Source organism: Panthera pardus, unplaced genomic scaffold, assembly GCF_024362965.1.
Source record: "Panthera pardus isolate Hobbes unplaced genomic scaffold, ASM2436296v1 HiC_scaffold_22, whole genome shotgun sequence".
Lineage (NCBI taxonomy): Eukaryota > Metazoa > Chordata > Mammalia > Carnivora > Felidae > Panthera > Panthera pardus.
The window spans coordinates 28,544,767-28,564,384 of NW_026526788.1; the positions used below are offsets into that span (position 1 = coordinate 28,544,767).

Consider the following 19,618-nt stretch of genomic DNA (forward strand, 5'->3'; position numbering starts at 1 on the left):
ATAGTTGTTCAGCATCAGTGACAGTATTGTCTATACCAGGCTGCCTTTGTGGTGGTGTCAGCCTGAAATGATCTTGGATTTTGCCTAGCCAACTTACTCTTCTCTCATTCTCCAAAAGTGGCTTTGCAGCCTTCCTGGTAATTCTTTGAGCTATTCAATATTCTTACGGTAAATTAGTACGTTTTCTGCTTAACTCAGCCCCAGTCATTTTTTTTTTTCTTCCAAATACAAGATTTAGCTTCCCTCCTCACTGCTTCATCACCTAATGGAAACTCATGTTTTCTCTTCAAGTATCTCCTTGTGGATAAAGCATTCCTGCAATCCCCCAGGCTGGTTCATAAGCCCCTTTTATATTCTCCTATTCCCTAATATAGCAGGGATCCTATTGAAATGCTTCTGTTGGCCTCTCTTCCCATTAAGTGCTAAATTCCCTGCAAATATATAAGGCGTCATGACTCTTATCTTCATACCCCTGCCTAGCACAGAAAAGGTACTCAATAGGGGCACCTGGGTGGCTCAGGTGGTTGGTGCCTGACTCTTGGTTTCAGCTCAGGCCATGATCTCAGGGTGCTTGGGTTCAAGCCCTGCACTGGGCTCTGTGCTGACAGTGCAGGGCCTACTTGGGATTCTCTCTCTGCTCCTTCCTCACTTGTGTTCTCTCTCTCTGTCTCTCTCAAAATAAAAAAATAAAAACTTTTTAAAAAAATAAAATAAAATTCACAAAACAAGGAAAGTAAGTACTTAACAAATTTTTGATGAAGGACTGAATAAATATACGAGTAAGCACACAAAACCACCTCCACTCCAAGAATGCCCCATAAAAGGGGATGAAGGGGTCAATAGCCATTTTCCTTTTGAAAGTCATTATCCTTTGCCTTAGTATGAATTAATTTAATATACAGTATCCTCCTCACAGTATATTTTTAATTTAAGAAGACAGAGAATAGTACCCCAACAAGGTACCCTTCCTTCCCTTCCCATTGCCTTCCCTTCTCTTATTTTTTCCTCACCTTTTTCTTTTTCTCCCAGTACCTTGTCTTATAGTGCTGAAAGGGCAGATTGAGCCAGGAGGCAAGCACATGTACATTTTCATCTCTGTGGGTCAACTCCCATTCCCATCTTCCTAAACGTGGTTCACTTTCACCCTGGCATTCCTATAACCCAATTTCAGCTCTCTCCATGGTAAGCAAAAGAAAATGTATGGAATATTTTAGAGGGAAGATGTGGACAAGGTTCTGCAGTGCACTTCTCAGAGGAAGGACGCTACCTCAACTCCTCTTTCCATGTTTCTCTACTCCAGAGTCCTCCTACCTCCTCACCTTCCTGTGCATCTCCTAGAGCCTGCTTTTTCCAGTCCAGCCTCACAAGGTACATGATCTTGAAGACTGCCCCTCGGGACCGCTACTTTTTCAATCTTTTATGCTACAGAGCAATTCCCTGTGCATTGGCTTCAGTATGCCCAGCAATCAAAGAGACTCCCCTTCAAAGGCAGAAGAGGTTATAAATAGGACACTGAAGTCTCCTTTTTACCCAAATATTTATCTACCCACTTCTATGAATAAAAGATAAATCCTTCAACTTCCCAGAATTCAAAGGTTTTAAATGTAAATAGACTAAAGTGAACTTTTTTCAAATTGTGATCTGTTAGCAAATGTGGAACTCATAATCTTCCCTTCCCTTCCAAATCCATGTCCTTCTCTATGTTTATGTTCTTCACCCAGTTTGTGGCATCTCCAACCATGGAGCAGGATACACCCACTTGGAATCACCCTGATACTGCCTATCCTTTACCACATTTCCTATCCAACCCAAATACAACTGAGTTTACCCCTAAATATGCTCAAAATCTACTTTGTTCCAAATCTACCACTACCACCCAGTCTAAATCAACATGACCTCTCACCTCCACTACATCTCAGCCTCCTGTCTTCCCCCATCCACTCTTCCTCCCTTTCAATCTGTTGTCCATAAAATAAAATTTTCTTCAAGATGTGCATTTGAGCTTATAAACCTCCTCCTGTAAACCCTTCTGGTGATTCCCATATGCTCTTAACAATACAGACTTGGGGCGCCTGGGTGGCAGTTGATTTCAGCTCAGGTCATTATCTAGCCCTGCATGGGGCTCTACACTGACAGCACGGAACCCACTTGGGATTGTCTCTCCTTTCCTTCCTCTCTCACTCTCTCTCAAAATAAATAAATAAACATTAAAATAAAATTCAGACTAAAATCCTTAGCATGAATCCATGTCTCCCAATGATCCAGCCAGCATACCTATTGGGCTGCTCCCATCCATTCTCTAGCCAGATGTATTGTCCTTTCTTTTAGTTCTTGAAGGAACCAAACTCTTCCCCAGATTAGGAATTTTACACATATTCCAATGTCATCCTCCCCTTTAAACTTGTCAGGTTCCCTTCTTACATGATTTCACAACACTTATCATACTCTGTAATACACTAGTATGAATATTTGCTTGATTTCCCCTTGTGTGAACGTGTGTGGGGTGTGTGTCTGTGTGTGTGTGTTCATTTAACCACTAGATCTCCTTATCTTATACTTAGTGGGCCCTCAATAAATAATTTTGTTGAATGAATTTTGTGGTTGGGAAAGTCAGAGAACAAGAGGCCTCAGAATACCTGAAACAGTGGGAGATAGAGTCTCCAATGAGGGTAGGTAGACTCTGTTTTCCTTCAACTTTGAGAGATGAATCAAAACCATGCCTGAGGAGATTTGTGCCCTGACTACCTAAATCAGCAGGAATATTGCAGCTGAAACACCTGATATATTGCAGTAGTGTTTAGTGTGATTTATGAAGCTGTTATTTTGTTTTAACACATCATGTTCATTGTAAAGGAGTTTCATCCCCAGAGGTTTCATTAATAGAGGCATTGTTGTGTAGTGAGACAGTGAAAAAGGGATTAAGAGATCGGGCTGGCCTAGGACATGTGTGAAGCTTGTATCCTAAGTCCCGTCTGGTTTGGACAAGCCCCCCATGTCCACTTTTGGAGGCCTTACACCCCCCAAGACCACATGGTCTTAGGCCCTCTCTACATACTAGAATACAAATGACTAATAGAGATAGCTGAGTCTTAGCCCCTGCAGAATTAGAGAGACAGAAGCTCTGATACTAGAAATTTCAGATGACTGTTTGAGGAACTGATAGAAAAAACTTAGAGCTTTCAGCTCTTGTTCTAACAACTAGTTTTCTTCCCAACCTACACGAAGTTGATCAGTCAAGTTCACTCAAGCTAATAGACTGGATGTCATGGGAAACGAGTTATTTCAATTTCCTTCCCACTCTCCCTGACATCCAGGCCTCCCAGAGGTCTGGGGACACTCTTTCAGGGACTGGACTCTGAGGCCTCAAGACAGGATGTGATAGATTTACCTTCACTGCTTTGTCTGGCACTGGACTGACTCCAGAGGCATGAGAGAGCAAGGCTAGGTCTCCTTTGGCATCTCTAGGCCATTCAGAAGACTCTAGTAACAGAAAACATGACCCATAAGCTTTATGCTCTTTCAACTCTCTGATGCTTGAGGTCAGAGATAGAGAAGAGTCACGGATTGGTAAGCTTCTTACTCAGGTACTGAGGTAGGGCACAGCCCCAACCTGATTACTTCATAAATCCCCTGGTCCCACCCAAGGGATCTTAAAGCCCTTTGTCCCTTCATACCATGTTTCTCCCCAAACACATTTAGGGAATATGTTTCCCTCCCAAACATATCCATCTGAGACAAGATTCTCAGAGTATTTATCCAGGGAGGAGACTTTAGAAACATTTTATGTGAAAACACAAGTCATATGAGTACATAGAATGTCCATATAAAAGGTACGTATCTTCCCAGATGTTAAGCCACATACGTCAGTGGAGACAAACTATTAGTGCTTTGAAATAATGTGTGTTAGGATGTTGGAGCACAGAAATGCCACACTTACTTTTTGTACATGTTTCTCCAGTGCAGAGATCAGCAAACTTTCTATAAGATGTCAGCTCGTAAATATTTTAGGCTTTGTAGGCTATGTAGTTTCTGTTGTAACTACTCAACTCTGCCTTTGTAGCATGAAAGAAGCCTTGAGCAAATGAGTGTGGTCATGTTCCAATAGAACTTCATTTTCAAGAACAGGTAGCAGGCTGGAGTTGGCCCACAGACCAGAGAATTCATCCTAGTATAATGAAAAAGATCTTTCCAAGTTATAAATGTTAATATATGGTTAATTGGGACTCTGCTAAGAGGCTAGTTAACAGATCTATGAAATCTTAAGATACCAAAAAAAGACATCAAGAGGCAAAGCTGGGAGTGAATGTTTTCTAAGATCATTTTATCTCAATACATCAGAACAGCCCAGAAGCTTCCAGAATTCTCTCCCATACATTGTGCTTATATATTTCACTGAGAGAAATATATAAGGTGCAGTGAGACTGCAGTGAGACTGATAAGGTGCAGTGAGACTGCACCTTATCTGATAAGGTGCAGACCCTGGTAATGCTTGCTCATGTTCTCTTTCTATAGTTTGCAACATAGGCTACTACTGCTCTGAAAATAGGAAGTACTGTATCTATATCTTCTGTTATAAACAAAACCCTTCACCTTAGGGTGTGATTTGAGCATCTTAAGGTGTGATGAATACACATTAGCAGATTTATTTGTAAAGTGCCTTGAAGGAGTGGGAAGAACAGAGACTTTGAAGTCAGAGCCACTAGACTTCACGAATTTGCGTGCCATATCCTTGCACAGGGGCCATGCTAATCTTCCCTGTGTCATTCCAAGTTTAGTGTATGTGCTGCTGAAGGGAGCACCAGAGCCACCAGGCTTCAAAACCAGGCTCCTTCCCTTTCTTGTTGTGTAACTTTGGGCAGCTCACTTCACTTCTCTGAGCCTTAGTTTCCTCATCTCCTAAGTGGTAATAATGATTACTTCTACTTCATGGCATGGTCAGAAATAACTGCCATTTTCTGAGTTCCAACCATAGGCCAGGCACTGTGATAAGTGCTTTACATCCATTGTCTCATTTAACCCTCAAAAGAGGCCATAGCTAGTTTACTGCTGAGGAACAGAGGATGAGATCTTATGATGTTACTTCCTTTCCCTCCTAAAGGTGGGTGCAGGTCCCTCCTAAAGAGCAGGTCCCTCCTAAAGGTGTCTAGGATCATACTAAGGAAGCCATTGGACAGGAATAAAGGAAGAATAAAGGAGGAATAATTCATGTTATTGGAGTGTAATTTTCTATGCCTTATTGTCTCTCTGAGCTGGATTCTCTCCCTGAACTGAACTGAACTGAGCAAGATCCCTGGGAGTTGATGTACGAAGCTGCCCAGAGTTGGCACTGGCTGAGGACATACTTAGGACTTTATGAGGCCTTCTCCCAGAGGCTTGCTGCTACTTCGACAGTCTCTTTTATCTGGGATTTTTTTGGGGGGTAGGGGGGATGCTTTTTACAGTTCATTACTGGTTTTACAATTATAATTTCCAAGCCTGTGTGACATTCCTTCTTTCAATTCCAGTTCATCCCAATTTTTAATTAAATCACATTAATTTGCTTATTAATTTGCTTATTGAATAGGTAATATAGTCTCATGGTCCAAAATCATAATGACTCCCTCCTAACCCTGTCCTCCTGCCACCAACGTGCCCTTCCTGGACCACCGATTATCAGCTTCTATGCCTTCTTTATGCACATGCAAGAATATAGGTAGCTTTTATACAAATATTAGCACACTATACAAAATGTTCTGAACCTTCTTTTGTTATTTTAAAATATATCCTGGACATATTTCTGTATAAAGAGCTTTCTCATTAAAAATGGCCTCTGTTAACTCAAATGCCCTCAGCAGTTTTGAGCTCACTGCTTCAGAATAAAAGGACCATAACTTATTTAACCAAATCCCTATTTATGATGATTAAAACTGTTTCCAATCTTTTGATTGAACCAAAAAAAAAACTTCAAAGAAAATCTTACATCCATGACATTTTCTAAAACAGGGATCTTAATCCCAGTCATCTGTTTTCATACAGAATTAGGAGAAAGTGGTCAGCCCTTTGTGCAGACAACAGGAATTGGGCACAAAAAATCACGGTGGTCAAACTGTTCTAAAAACATAGTCTAACCTCAATAAAGCTGAAAAAGATAATAAATAAAAGCATAGCATAAACAAATGCCCTAGAAAGAAAAAGGAAGCTCTCCTCTCTGCTAATCTATTCCATGTCCAGGGAAAGGGAAGGGCCAAAAGTGAAAGTATTAATTTACCTTTTATTATCTCAGATGAGTTAGCTCTTGGAAACTACCTCTTTTCTTCCTCCTTTTGTTTCCTCTCTCTATCCTTATCTTCATATTCTACCAGAAACTACTAACCTTCCTCGAATTTTTATTAGCAACTCAAGATGCTTCAGTAATAATTCCTGTGACCCGTAGGCAGATGCTAACTCAGATGCTATTTGGGTGTAGGACTCACTGCCTATGGCTCATAAAAAGGACAGGAAAGACTGTATAATGAAGAATGCAGGTCTGGAACCTTCCCTACAGAATGATAAAGGTTATTTATAAGGCAAGAGAGTGATGGGAGGTCCATGAGACCCACTCTTGGTTACTGCTTCTCCTTGCAGAAACTTTCAGGGGTGAAATGTATGAATTCAATTTTTTCAGGGTGGCACAGTCCCAACTCCTTTGCAAGATTGACTTGAGGGTGAATTCTCATTAGAAATGAATTTATATCTAAAATGCAGGCAAAAAGGCTCACAGACACTCTTGCCTATTGCTTTTCTTGTTCTTTTTGCCATGAAAATTAGCCAATATATCGTTCAGATCTACTTGTGACAATTTGATTTTCCTTTACATTCATCCAGGCTTGAAAAATGACCACTGCTCAGGCAGATTGATGCTTCCTGAGCCACTCATTTCTATCATATATTAATATATCAATACCACCTTCCAGTAGTATGTCTTTGTGAATTATTCTTTGTTTTCCTTCCAATGCTCTTTAAGCTTCACTTAAAACAAAAACAAAAACAAAAACCCTGTAACCATTTTTCTCAAGATTTCCTCTATTTCCAGAGAGCCGCTGGCTAGGCTGTATCTTCATATTTCAATTTTTTTAGTTGCTCTTTTTTATTATCTATTATTATTACTATAGTATTTGGGAATTTCTCACTGGGGGGAATTTTTGGCCATTGGAAAAACTGAGATTTTCATCTTTCCTGCTAAAACCCACTGCACAGCTGTAGCATTTCCCAGTTACAACTATCCTGCAATGTCACAGATTCAGGTGAGTGCTGTCCATTTTTTTTAAATGATAAAAGTATCTAGGCACCTGAGTGGCTCTGTCACTTAAGAGTCTGACTCTTGATTTTACCTCAGGTCATAATCTCACTATTCTGCGAGTTTGAGCCCTGCATCCAGCTCAGGGCTGACCGTGCAGAGCCTGCTTGGAGTGCTCTTTCCCTCCCCTTCTCTCTGCCCCTCCCCAGTGTGCCCCCCACCCCCACCCCCGTCTCTGTCTCTGTCTCTCTCTGTCTCTCTGTCTGTCTCTCTCAGTAAATAAACTTTTTAAAAAATGATAAAAGTATCAAAACACTTGTATATGTTTTAAAATGTAGGCCTTATTATTTTTCAGGTATGGGGAGGCCAGCAAATCAGAAGATCACCACTGAAAAGAAAGTCAGTTACTCAGAGTTCCCAAGAGGACCAGATGAGCACTGGGTCTGTCCAGAGGCACTGCGAGCAAGGGGGAAATGTGGGCCAGAATCTTTATTTTGGTTCCTGCAGAAAGAAGCATGGGAGGCAGGGTAAGTAGGTTTCAGATTGGCTAGTATGAATTTCAGCAGGCTCTGAAGCCCAGGGACTGTCCCCTGGTGATAGGAGCAGGGGAATCGTGGCCTTGAGTGGCCTTAAGTGTAAGAGCTTGAGAAAGGAAGTGGTGGGATGTGGACTCAGGCGTGGTGTGTTTGCATACAAAAGGCCCACGAGCAGGTGAGTTGCTTCCTGTCTCTGGGAATTGGCTAGCTATGAGAGGGGCAGCCTCTCCAGGTTTAATAAGGTCTTATAGGTCAAAGCATCAGAAATACAGAAAATAAAAGGCATGATTAATATAGTATCAATCAGTATCTCAGCAGGAAACAGAAGGCACACTCAATTTAGGACAATTCGACAATTTTTTTTTTCTATACGGGGGTAACAAGCAACTTAAAAAGCTATGGAGAGAGTGTAGAGAAACCGCAAGAGACAGAATAGCCGTCACCATTTCCTAAGAGGGGAGGGAGTGGCACCGGTGCACAGAACAAAGTTCTGAAGAGGGCTGCCCCAAAGAGCAGTGTCCCTTTAGGGGACACAAGTGGTGCCAGGTGATCCTGCAAGGGGGTAGCTGCACCTCTTCATTCTCCCTCCCTCTGCTCCCCGGCGGGGCCTCCCCATTGGGCAATTGCAACTGGTCAGCCTCTGCAGCTGAGGACAGGAGAGAGTGGGTCTGAGGGACAAGAGGAGATGGCCAGGACTCTGCCTTACGTAAAACGTGGGAAATAACACTGTGGAGATGCAGAGGCAAAGAAACAACCAGATCTGGAGTCTTGTTGCACCATCACAACTAGCAAACGCCTTTTGGGTGGATCGTTCCCGTACTGCTAAACTCAAAGCTGCCATCTTGTGGCCATCTGAGGAATAGTTGATTCCACCTTCTAGATTTGAAGAAAAGTTTTTTCCGGGCCATACAAATATGCTGCTGAGAGAAAACAGTCTCACATTTCATTGTCATATCGTCCATCAATTTTTGGTCTGGATATAACCTACTTTGAATAATTTTGAAAGTAGAATAGAAAAAATTCTACACGAGGGGCACCTGGGTGGTTGAGTTGGTTAAGCGTCCGACCTCAGCTCAGGTCATGGTTTATAGGTTCGAGCCCCTTCTTGGGCTCTGCGCTGACAGCTCAGAGCCTAGAGCCTGCTTCAGATTCTGTGTGTCCTTTTCTCTCTGCCCCTCCCCTGTTCACACTCTGTGTGTCTCTTTCTCTCAAAAATAAATAAACATTAAAAAAAATTTTTTTAAGAACAAATTCTACACAAAGAAGCATCGAAGTTTAGAATAGAAATGATCTTAGAAACCACCTTATAAAGAAATAGCCAGGCAGTTTGTGAGACTAGTCCACCAAAATGCCAAAGTCTTAATGTATCCCTCTGTTAAAATCACTATATATCAGATTATAGTTTTCACATAACTTTGTATCATGAAATTCTCCTTGTTCCTGAAATGGCATTATTCCTAAGGAAAATCTCATTCCATGCTCACTGCAGAAACCAACCTGCATGTGTTTGAAGTGCTTTCAGGATCATTTTTCTTCAGGGCTTCAATTGTACATGCATATCTGCACTTCTGATGTCCTCCCTTGAGCAAAGAAAAATCCTTCTTCCAAGTCCTTGTTAAACACCGATAGTACTCTGTCACTTATCTTGTTTCCTCTCTGAAACCAATTGTAAGGCTTAACTCTCATCACTAAAAAGCACAAAACTTTTGACACACTCAAAAAAATCTACCCCAGGCAAGCACTTTAGTTATCCTCAGCACAGTTTTGGACATTGTACCAAATGCATAACTAATGTCAGGCACAGTGAGGTGGAGCCTCTGGAAGGGGAGGTAGGGTGAGGGAGGCTTTCAGATGCTAATCTCCAAATAGAATATGGAAGAGAGGTACCTGACAGAGTCCAGAGAAGAGTTAGAACAGTTACATGCAGACAAATGGCTTCTTCTGTAGCTCTCTGAAAGAGAAATTCTACCATACATTTGTATAGATTTACCATAAATACAGCATTATTGTGACAGGCTACTTCTGTTGAGCATCTACTAAGAGTCAGGGACTCAGTGAGAGGATCCAGTGGTGAACAAGATGGTCCTGGCCCCAAGGAGCTCACAATCCTCCTGTGGCAGTGATAAATGGTAACCACTGACAAATGGTATAATGCATGCTATAGTAGGAGCAGACTGGCTCAAATGCTGAAGGAGCACCTGAGCAAGCGTAAGGTGAACAAGGAAGGCTTCCTGGTATAACCCAACCCCCTTACTTTACTGAGGAGAAAATAAGTCTTTTGCATTTAACAGCTTGCCCAGCATCTCCAAGTTAGAAAATGGTACAGCCAAGAGCAAAAAGCAGGTCTTAGTGACCTGAAGAAGGTGCTAAGCAGCCCCTCCCCAGAGGAGCATGGCTTATTTGGGGCATGCAAGGGGCCTGGGGAAGCTGCAAATATTTGTGAGTTGGTTTATGCATTTATCTAGTTTTCTGAAAATCTCTCCTTCCTTCCTTCCTTCCACCTCAGCCTCTCACTTTAGATTTTAGTTCTAAGTCACTCTCCTTATTCAAAGTACCAGAGCATAATGCCCAAGGTGGACACATAGTGAAGGTGTTTAGATTATGATGTGATAGAAGAGGAAGCAGAGGGGGAAAAAGATTTTAAGAGAGGGAAGTAGTTGATAATTATTATTTTTTTTTTATTATGGAGTATCCTAGGACTGCTGTGACAAAGAATCACAAACTGGGTGACTTGACCCAACAAAAATTTATTCTCCCACAGTTATGGAGGCTAGAAATCAAGGTGTAGGCAGGGTCATACTCCCTCTGAAGGGTAAAAGGGAGAATTCTTCCTTGCCTCTTCCTAGTCTCTGGTGATGGACATCTGCCTTTGGCATTCCCTGGCTTATACTTGTATCACTCCAGTCTCTGCCTCTGCCAGTCACATGGCATTCCCCCTATGTGTCTCTGTTCAAACCCTCTCTGTTTCTCCCCATCTTTAGGAGATGTAATTGACATGTAATATTGCAGAAGTTTAAGGTGTACAATGTGTTGATATGATATACCTATATGTTGCAAGATGATTACCACCATGGTGTTAGCTAACACCCCCATCATCTCACATAATTGCCATTTCTTTTTTTGTGGTGAGAACCTTTAAGATCTAACTCTTAACAACTGTCAGGTATACAGTACTGTATTATTAACTATAATTACCAGCTGTATGTTAGATCCCCAAAACTTATTTGTCTTACAACTGGAAGTTTGTACCTTTTGACCATACCATTTCCCCCGGCCCCACCCCCAGCCCCTGGTAAACAATATTCTACATTTTTTGGATTCCACATATTAATGATATTATACAGTATTTGTCTTTCTTTGTCTGACTTATTTCACTTGGTATTATGCTCTCAAGTTTCATCCATGTTGTTGCAGATGGCAGGATTTCCTTCACTTTTATGGCTGAATAATATTCCTGTGTGTGTATGTGTGTGTCTATCACAACTTCTTTATCCATTCATCTGTTTACAGACACTTAGGTTATTTCTGTATCTTGGCTATTGTGATTAATGCTGCAATAAACATGGGAGTGCAGATATCTCTTTGAGATCCTGTTTCCATTTCCTTTGGATATACACCCAGAAGTAGATTGCTGGATCATATAGTAGTTTTATAATTTTTTTGAGGAACTCCTGTACTGTTCTCCATAGTGGCTCTACCAATTACGTTCCCACCAGCAATGCATAAAAGTTCCCTTTTATCTGTATCCTCACCAACACTTGTTATTGTTACCGTCTTTTTAATGATAGATGTTTTAATGATAGATGTTTAATGATAGGTGTGAGGTACTATCTCATTGTAGCTTTAATTTTCATTAATGGTTCGCATTAATTTCCCTAATGGTTACTGATGTTGAGCACGTTTTCATGTTACCTGTTGGCCATTTGTATGTCTTATTTGGAAAATTGCCTATTCAGTTCTTCTGCCCATTTTTAATAGGATTATTTAGTTTTTTGTTACTGAGTTATATGGGTTCTTTATATATTTTGAATATGAACTCATTCAAATATTTTCTCCCATTCTATAGGTTATGTTTTCATTTTATTGATTCTTTTGCTGAGCAGCTTTTTAGTTTGGAATAGTCCCGCTTATTATTTTTGGTTTTGTTGCTTGTGTTTGGTGTCATATCCAAAAAATCATTGCTAAGACCAATGTTAAGGAGTTTTTTTTCCTATGTTTTCTTTTAGGAATTTCATAGTTTAAGGTCTTATGTTTAAATCTTTTATCTATTTTGAGGTAATTTTTGTGAGTGATGTAAGACAGGAATCCCATTTCATTCTTTCACATGTGGTCATCCAGTTTTCCCAACACCATTTATTAAAGAAACAATCCTTTCACCATTGAGTATTTGTGGCTTTCTTGTCAAATATTAGTTGACCATTTAAGTTTCCCCCTTCTTATAAAGAGACATCAGTCATATGGGATTAAGACAAACCCTAATGGTTTCATTTTAGCTTGATTTCATCCAAAAAGTCCCTATTTTCCAAATAAGGTCACATTCAGAGGTTCTCGGAGTTAGGACTTTAACATATATACATATATTTTTTAATGTTTATTTCTTTTTCAGAGTGGGGAGGGGCAGAGAGAGAGGACAAAAGATCTGAAGCAGGCTCCATGCTGACAGCAGAGAGCCTGATGTGGAGCTCAAACTCATGAACCGTGAGATCATGACCTGAGCCAAAGTCGGACACTTAACCAACTGAGCCACCCAGGCACCCCTTGTAACATATCTTTTTTTTTTAAGTTCATTTATTATTGAGAGACAGGGAGACATACAGCGTGAGCAGGGGAGGGGTAGAGAGAGGGGGAGACACAGAATCTGAAGTGGGCTCCAGGCTCTGAGCTGTCAGCACAAAGCCAGACGTGGGGGACTCGAACTCACAAACTGCGAGATCATGACCTGAGCTGAAGTCGGTCGCCTAACCAACTGAGCCACCCAGGCGCCCCTATAACATATCTTTTTGAAGGACTCAAATCAACCAATAACATGGAGTATTTCAAACATAATACACATGAAAACATAAGCAGAAATAGTTTAGTATAATGAACCCTATGTACCTGGGTTCAACAGCTATAAATGCACAGCCAATCTTGTTTCCTCTATACCTCACCTCATCCCTTCCCTCCTCTCCTCTCCTATATTACTTTCAAGCAAATCTCAGACTTCTTATCATTTCATCCATAAATTACTGATGCATCTCTAAAGAGAAGGACTTCTTTTAACATGACCACAATATCATTATCAAAATCATTATCAAATTTCAATCATCTCATGAATCGTGTCAGTTTTTTTTTTTTTAACACTAAGTCTGAATTGGAGTCCAAATAAAGTTGTCAGAGTCATTGACATTTAAACTACCTTCCTAGGAGGTGGTTTAACAATCTCAGCATCTTTATTCTCCCTCTGGTTGGTTGAGCACTGGATGATTTTGAATATATAAAGGGAACTCTGAATTTTAAGTGGATGGAGGGAGATCTGGGGTGGGGGAAGAGGGAATACAAAAGACAGCAAGGGATGGGGGAGATACAAGAGGAAGATTTAGATCCCTGGACACAAAGCTGTCGTAAGAGGAACCTGGGGGTAGGGTGAAGTGGCCCAAATAGTGGTGGAAAGTGGCTACCAGACAGACTATAAGAATAAGGAAGTCTGATAAATAATTTTTTATACCTTATACATCAGCTACCCAGAGGTTTTCTCTTTCCAAACATAGCAAGCACTGTCAAGTCTCCAAGCTGTTCCTCCCACTAAAAATACCCTCTCCCACTCCTATGCCAGCTTTTCAGCCAGGAGAACTCCCACACATCCTTCAAAACCCAGCTTAAATGTCCATACATGTGTGAAGAACTCTCTGACCTCTACCCACTCAAAGCTGATTTACTCCTTTATTTACCACTTCATAGGGCTTTGGACATGCCTCTACTACAGCACCCCACAAATCATGCTCTCATTACCTGATCCCATGTCTGAGTCTCCCAATAAACTGTGGGTTCTCTGGGGTAGAGGGGCAATGTTGGTTCGTCTTTGTATCCTCAGTCTCCAGCACAGTGCCAGTACACAGAGAGCATTCAACAAATGCTTACTGAATGAAAGAATTAGAGGATGAAGAAGAAGGAAAAAAGGGAAGGGAAAGCAGAGATAAAATCAAAGGAAGAGAAGAAATAAGAAATAGAGACAAGAAAGGAGGATATACATAAGGCAAACAATTGATCCTGGCAAGGCAGAACCACACAGCTTGATTTTCAAGCCACGACACCAAGGTCAACTCAGGGTTCAGTAATGTTTCGTGAGCCAGCACAGCATTTTTAAAAATTTTTATTTAGTAATCAAGATTTATGAATCACATTAAAATCAGATTTCTAGTTTCTTAAACAAAAATAAAACCGTCTAGTTTACATAAAACTACCTCTTCCGTGGTAACCACTTCTGGCTCTGCACATGCTTTCCCAGTTCACCCAGTCCCCAGTACTCCCTACTGAAGCCCCAGCATGGAGGTTGAGTATCACTGGCCACTTACCACTGTGCCTGTGCTCTTTATTCTCTTATAATTGACCTACTTCATTCATTTACTTCACCTGCCTGGCTCTTTCGACATTAATTTGTCACTCTTGCCCCAGAGAGTTTGTTCCATCTAGATGCTCTGTGACTACAAAATAACATTATAGTAATAATTATTCTAGAGCTTCATTGTCCAATAGAACTTTCTGAGATAGAAATGTTCTATAATCTATACTGCCCAATACAGTAACCGCTAGCCACATGTGGCACTTGAGCACTTGAAATATGGCCAGTGTTACTGATGAACTGCATTTCTGATATAGTTTCCTTTGAATGAATTTAATTTTAATTTTAATAGTCACAATGGAAAAAAGACAGTCTCTTCAAGAAATGGTGTTGGGAAAAGTGGACAGCAGCATGCAGAAGAATGAAACTAGACCACTTTCTTACACCATCTGAAATAAATTCAAAATGAATGAAAGACCTAAATATGAGACAGGAAATCATAAAAAACCTAGAGGAGAACACAGGCAGCAACCTCTTTGACCTCGGCTGGAGCAACTTCTTACTAGACATTGCCAGAGGCAAGGGAAACAAAAATAAACTGTTGGGACCTCATCAAGATAAAAGCTTCTGTGCAGTGAAGAAAACAGTCAACAAAACTAAAAAGCAACCTATGGAATGGGAGAAGATATTTGCAAATGACTATCTGATAAACAGTATCCAAAATCTATAAAGAACTTATCAAACTCAACACCCAAAAAACAAATAATCCAGTTAAGAAATGGGAAGACATGAGTAGACATTTTTCCAAAGAAGATATCCAGATGGCTAATAAACACATGAAAAGATGCCCAACATCACTCATCATCGGGTAAATACAAGTCAAAACCACAATGAGATACCACCTCACACCTGTCAGAATGACTAATATTAACAACACAAGAAACAACAGATGTTGGTGATGGTGTAGAGAAAGGGGAACCCTCTTACACTGTTGGTGGGAATGAAAAATGGTACAGCCACTCTGGAAAACAGTATGTAGGTTTCTCACAAAGTTAAAAATAGAACTACCCTATGACCCAGCAATTGCACTACTAGGGATTTACCCAAAGGATACAAAAATACAGATTCAATTTTTATAGTATCATTATCAACAATAGCCAAACTATGGCAAGAGCCAAGTGTGCACTGACTGATGATGAATGGATAAAGAAGAGGTGATAAAGGTAGGTAGGTAGATAGGTAGGTAGATAGATATAATGGAATATTATTCAGCCATCAAAAAGAAGAAAATCTTGCCATTTGCAATGACATAGATGGAGCCAGAATGTATTATGCTAAGTGAAATAAGTCAGTCACAGAAAGACAAATACCATATGATTTCACTCATGTGTTGACTTTAAGAAACAAAACAGGAGCAACTGGGTGGCTCAGTCAGTTGAATGTCCAATTTCAGCTCAGGTCATGATCTCACGTTCGTGGGTTCAAGCCCCGCATCAGGCCCTGTGCTGACAGCTCAGAGCCTGGAGCCTGCTTCTGATTCTGTGTCTCCCTCTCTCTATGCCCCTCCCCTGCCCGCGCTCTGTCTCTCTCTGTCTCCCCAAAAATAAAATAAAATGTTAAAATTTGATTTAAAAAAATAAGGAAAACAAATGAACATATAGGAAGAGGGGAAAAAAAGAGAAGGAAACAAACCATAAGAGACTCTCAATATAGAGAACAAACTAAGGGTTGATAGAGGGAGGTAGGTAGGTTGGTGGTGGGCTAGATGGGTGATGGGTATTAAGAAAGGTACTTGTTATGATGAGCAATGGGTGTTATATGTAAGTGAGAATCACGGAATTCTACTCCTGAAATTAATATTGTACTATATGTTAGCTAACTAGAATTTAAAGAAAAATTTAAAAAGGGTTGCCTGGGTGGCTCAGTCAGTTAAGCATCTGACTCCTGATTTCAGCTCAGGCAATGATGTCACAATTGGTGAGATCAAGCCCTGCCCCGGGCTCTGTGCTAACTGGGTGCAGCTTGCTTGGGATTCTCTCTCTCCCTCTATCTCTGCCCCTACCCTGCTCATGCTTCCTCTCTCTCTCTCTCAAGATAAATAAATAAACTTTTTTTTAATTTTTAAAGAGAAAAAGAAATGGTGTTGCTCAAACTTTAGCATGCATAAGGATTCTGTGGAGGTTCCTGAGATGTAAACAGGTTCTTGTGCCTTATCTGTCATAGATTCTGGTTCAGTAGATCTAGGGTGGGATCCAATAATTTGCTTTTGTACCAAGCTCCTGAGTGATGCTGGAGCACCATTCTAGAGAATGGGAAGGTATTGGAAAAAAATAGTTTTAGTCACTCTCTGATTTTCTGTCCTGATTGCTACTACTAATTGTTAAATATTTGTGTCCTACATCAAGGTAGTTACCATCCCATTTTGAAGAGGAAACTGAGGACACAGAGAGGTTAATTAACTTACCCAAGATTGCACAGATGGTTAAGTGCTATCTCCAGAGCCACCTTAACCACATATTTTCACAAAGGATGATGTCACCCATGGATATCAGCCAGTTAGTGGCCTTGCCTTGATGCATAGACTCCCTGATTCCTTGAATGTGGACCAGAAGAAAAGAGTTAAAACTAGAACAGTCTGGTCTGGGTTCACAATTTTCCTGGGTTCATTTCACTTCCTGATAAAATGAGGTTTACATCTCCTCATTTTACAAGGGAGGAACTAGGCTCAAAGAAATAAAAGTAAAGGACAGGCCTAAGTTCGTATAGCCAATCATTTCTCTTTAAGTAGTATCTGGTGAACAACCCACACATCAGCTTTTTTGTTTTTCATATCGTCTTTCATTTCTAAAAATTTTTGGTGCCACATTTTTATTGTTCAAACACTGATGGAATTTCTAAAACTGAGCATTTTTAGCTAGCTACTACTGGTGGAGATACATCACCCTCCCCCCTACACTTCCCCCTCCCCAATGGAATCTCTTGACCTCATCTGCTGAGGTGATCCTTTTTCCACAGATGGGGGAAGAAAGGCATTTGGATGAGGCCAAGAGGAGGGGGGGAGAGGACTGTTGAGAGAGCTAGGTCTGTGCTTCATGTTAGACAGGCAAGTCAAGATACGTGACAGCTTGGTTAGGGAGCTAGTCCCAGCTGCTGAAAAGCTGATCAAAGCTAAAAGAAGGCCTTTCTTCCTGCCAGCCGGTACTCTTAGCCTGGTGGCAGCAGGGTGGCCTAGTGGGTGGAGGTGAAGACAAGAGAGAGCCTGGTGGAGGCAGAGCAATGGCTGAAACTCACAGGCCTGTTTGGAAGCCCAAATAGAGTGCCCATGGGGTTTGGGGGAGCCCCAGAAATAACTGGTGGCAGAGGAGGGAAAGCTATGCTGTGCTATATATGGATAGAGCCATCAGGACATTAACCAAGTCACCTATAACCTGTATTTGTTTAAAACACCATGGCCGGGCGCCTGGGGGCTCACTCAGTTAAGCCTCCAACTTCGGCTCAGGTCATGACCTCCTGGTCCATGAGTTCAAGTCCCTTCAAGCCCCCGATCAGGCTCTGTGTGGACAGCTCAGAACCTGGAGCCTGCTTTGGATTCTGTGTCTCTGTCTCCCTCAAGGATGAATAAACATTGAAAACAAATAAAAATAAACAACTGTGGCCCTCAACCTTAGCTGCACGTTAAAATTACCTGGAGTTATCAAATCCCAATGCCAAATGTATACCCAGAGCAATTAAATCGCTGGGCTGGGACCCAGGTATTAGGGTTTCATGTTCCCCAGGTGACTTCCAGATTGAAAAACAATGATTTCAGCCAAAAACACAATAATGTTTTCCATTCTATTGTGGTTTTTATCTTTATTTATTTTTTACTTTTTTTAAGTTTATTTATTTATTTTGAGAGAGAGAGAAACAGAGCACACACGCAGGGGAGGAGCAGAAAGAAAGGGAGAGAGAGAGAATCCCAAGAAGGCCTGGCACTGTCAGCGGGGAGCCCAACGCAGGGCTCAATTTCACCAACCGCAAGATCATCAACTGAGCTAAAATCAAGAGTCAGGTGCTTAACTGACTGAGCCACCTAGGCACCCCAATAGTGTGGTTTTTAGAATGTAGCAAAAGCTACAATTTCCTCAGGAAAATGAGGTTGGTTGTGAGGTTCAAACAAGAACCATGAGAAGAAGTAGTAGTAGTAGTAGTAGTAGTAGTATTAGACCCTGTTTTAGAGCGTCCCCTAGTGGTAATGAGCTGGGAAGTGTTTAATATATTAAATATAACTATATGCTCAACCAACTGAGCCACCCAGGAGCCCATAAATATAACTATATGCAATATACTTTACTCGGAAGACAAATCAGCATTGTCTTCAATAGCATCAAGAATGGCATCAAATTTGGGGCGCCTGGGTGGCTCAGTAGGACAAGCACCCAACTTTGGCTCAGGTCATGATCTCACAGTCTGTGAGTTCAAGCCCCATGTGACAGCTCAGAGCCTGAAGCCTGCTGCCGATTCTGTGTCTCCCTCTCTCTCTGCCTCTCCCCTCCTCTCCCCTACTCGCACTCTCTCTCTCTCAAAAATAAACATTTTTTTTTAAATTAAAAAAAAAGGAATGGCATCAAATTTAACTGAATGTAAAAAGACAGTTGAGGTGTATGGAGCTGGTATTTGTAGATATACCTACTTAATTGTAATCTCTCCCTTTCTATCTCTGCCCTTTTACTTAAAAGCACAGTAAAAAAGAAGGGGGGCGGGTCGTCTGGATGGAAAGAAAGATGGAGAAGACACATCCTCTTTCTCTGCATTTACTGTCCTCACTAGTCTTTGACTTCTAACCTACATGCTCCTTGTCAGTCCCACACTGTCCTGGTCCCACTGGAGGCCCTAAACAGGCCAATTCTGGAGCTGGTCCTGGGCAGAGATACTATGTTCTCTAAGGGGAGATTCTAATTTCCAGCCACGGGTAGAAGAAACTGGACCAGAGCACTCAACTGACTTTCCCTAAATCCCACAGGTTAGAACAAGAGAAAGATCTAGTTCTCCATAAACCTAACCTAGAGTCCACTATGGAAACATTCATGCTGGGCAGCTAATCAATACAAGAAATTGTCAAAGCAAAAACACTGGAAGAAATGATAGGGCTCGGATGGGAGGAGAAAGGATGAGAATGAGCTGCCCGATACAAAATATTCTCCTTCAAGGAGGGTAGATGACACAGAACACTGAGAAGTAATAATACTGAAGACACAGCCACACTGATGCATATCACAGAACCTGAAATTGAAGAGAACTGAAGCC

General features: G+C 41.2%; 1 non-coding gene across 1 annotated transcript; it reads right to left on the minus strand.

Moving 5' to 3' along the window:
- Positions 1-4,690: 4,690 nt before the first annotated feature.
- On the minus strand, positions 4,691-4,799 carry LOC128772576 (U6 spliceosomal RNA). Its single transcript, XR_008416754.1, has one exon. It is a non-coding gene; the product is annotated as a U6 spliceosomal RNA (small nuclear RNA).
- Between the last annotated feature and the right edge of the window lie 14,819 nt (positions 4,800-19,618).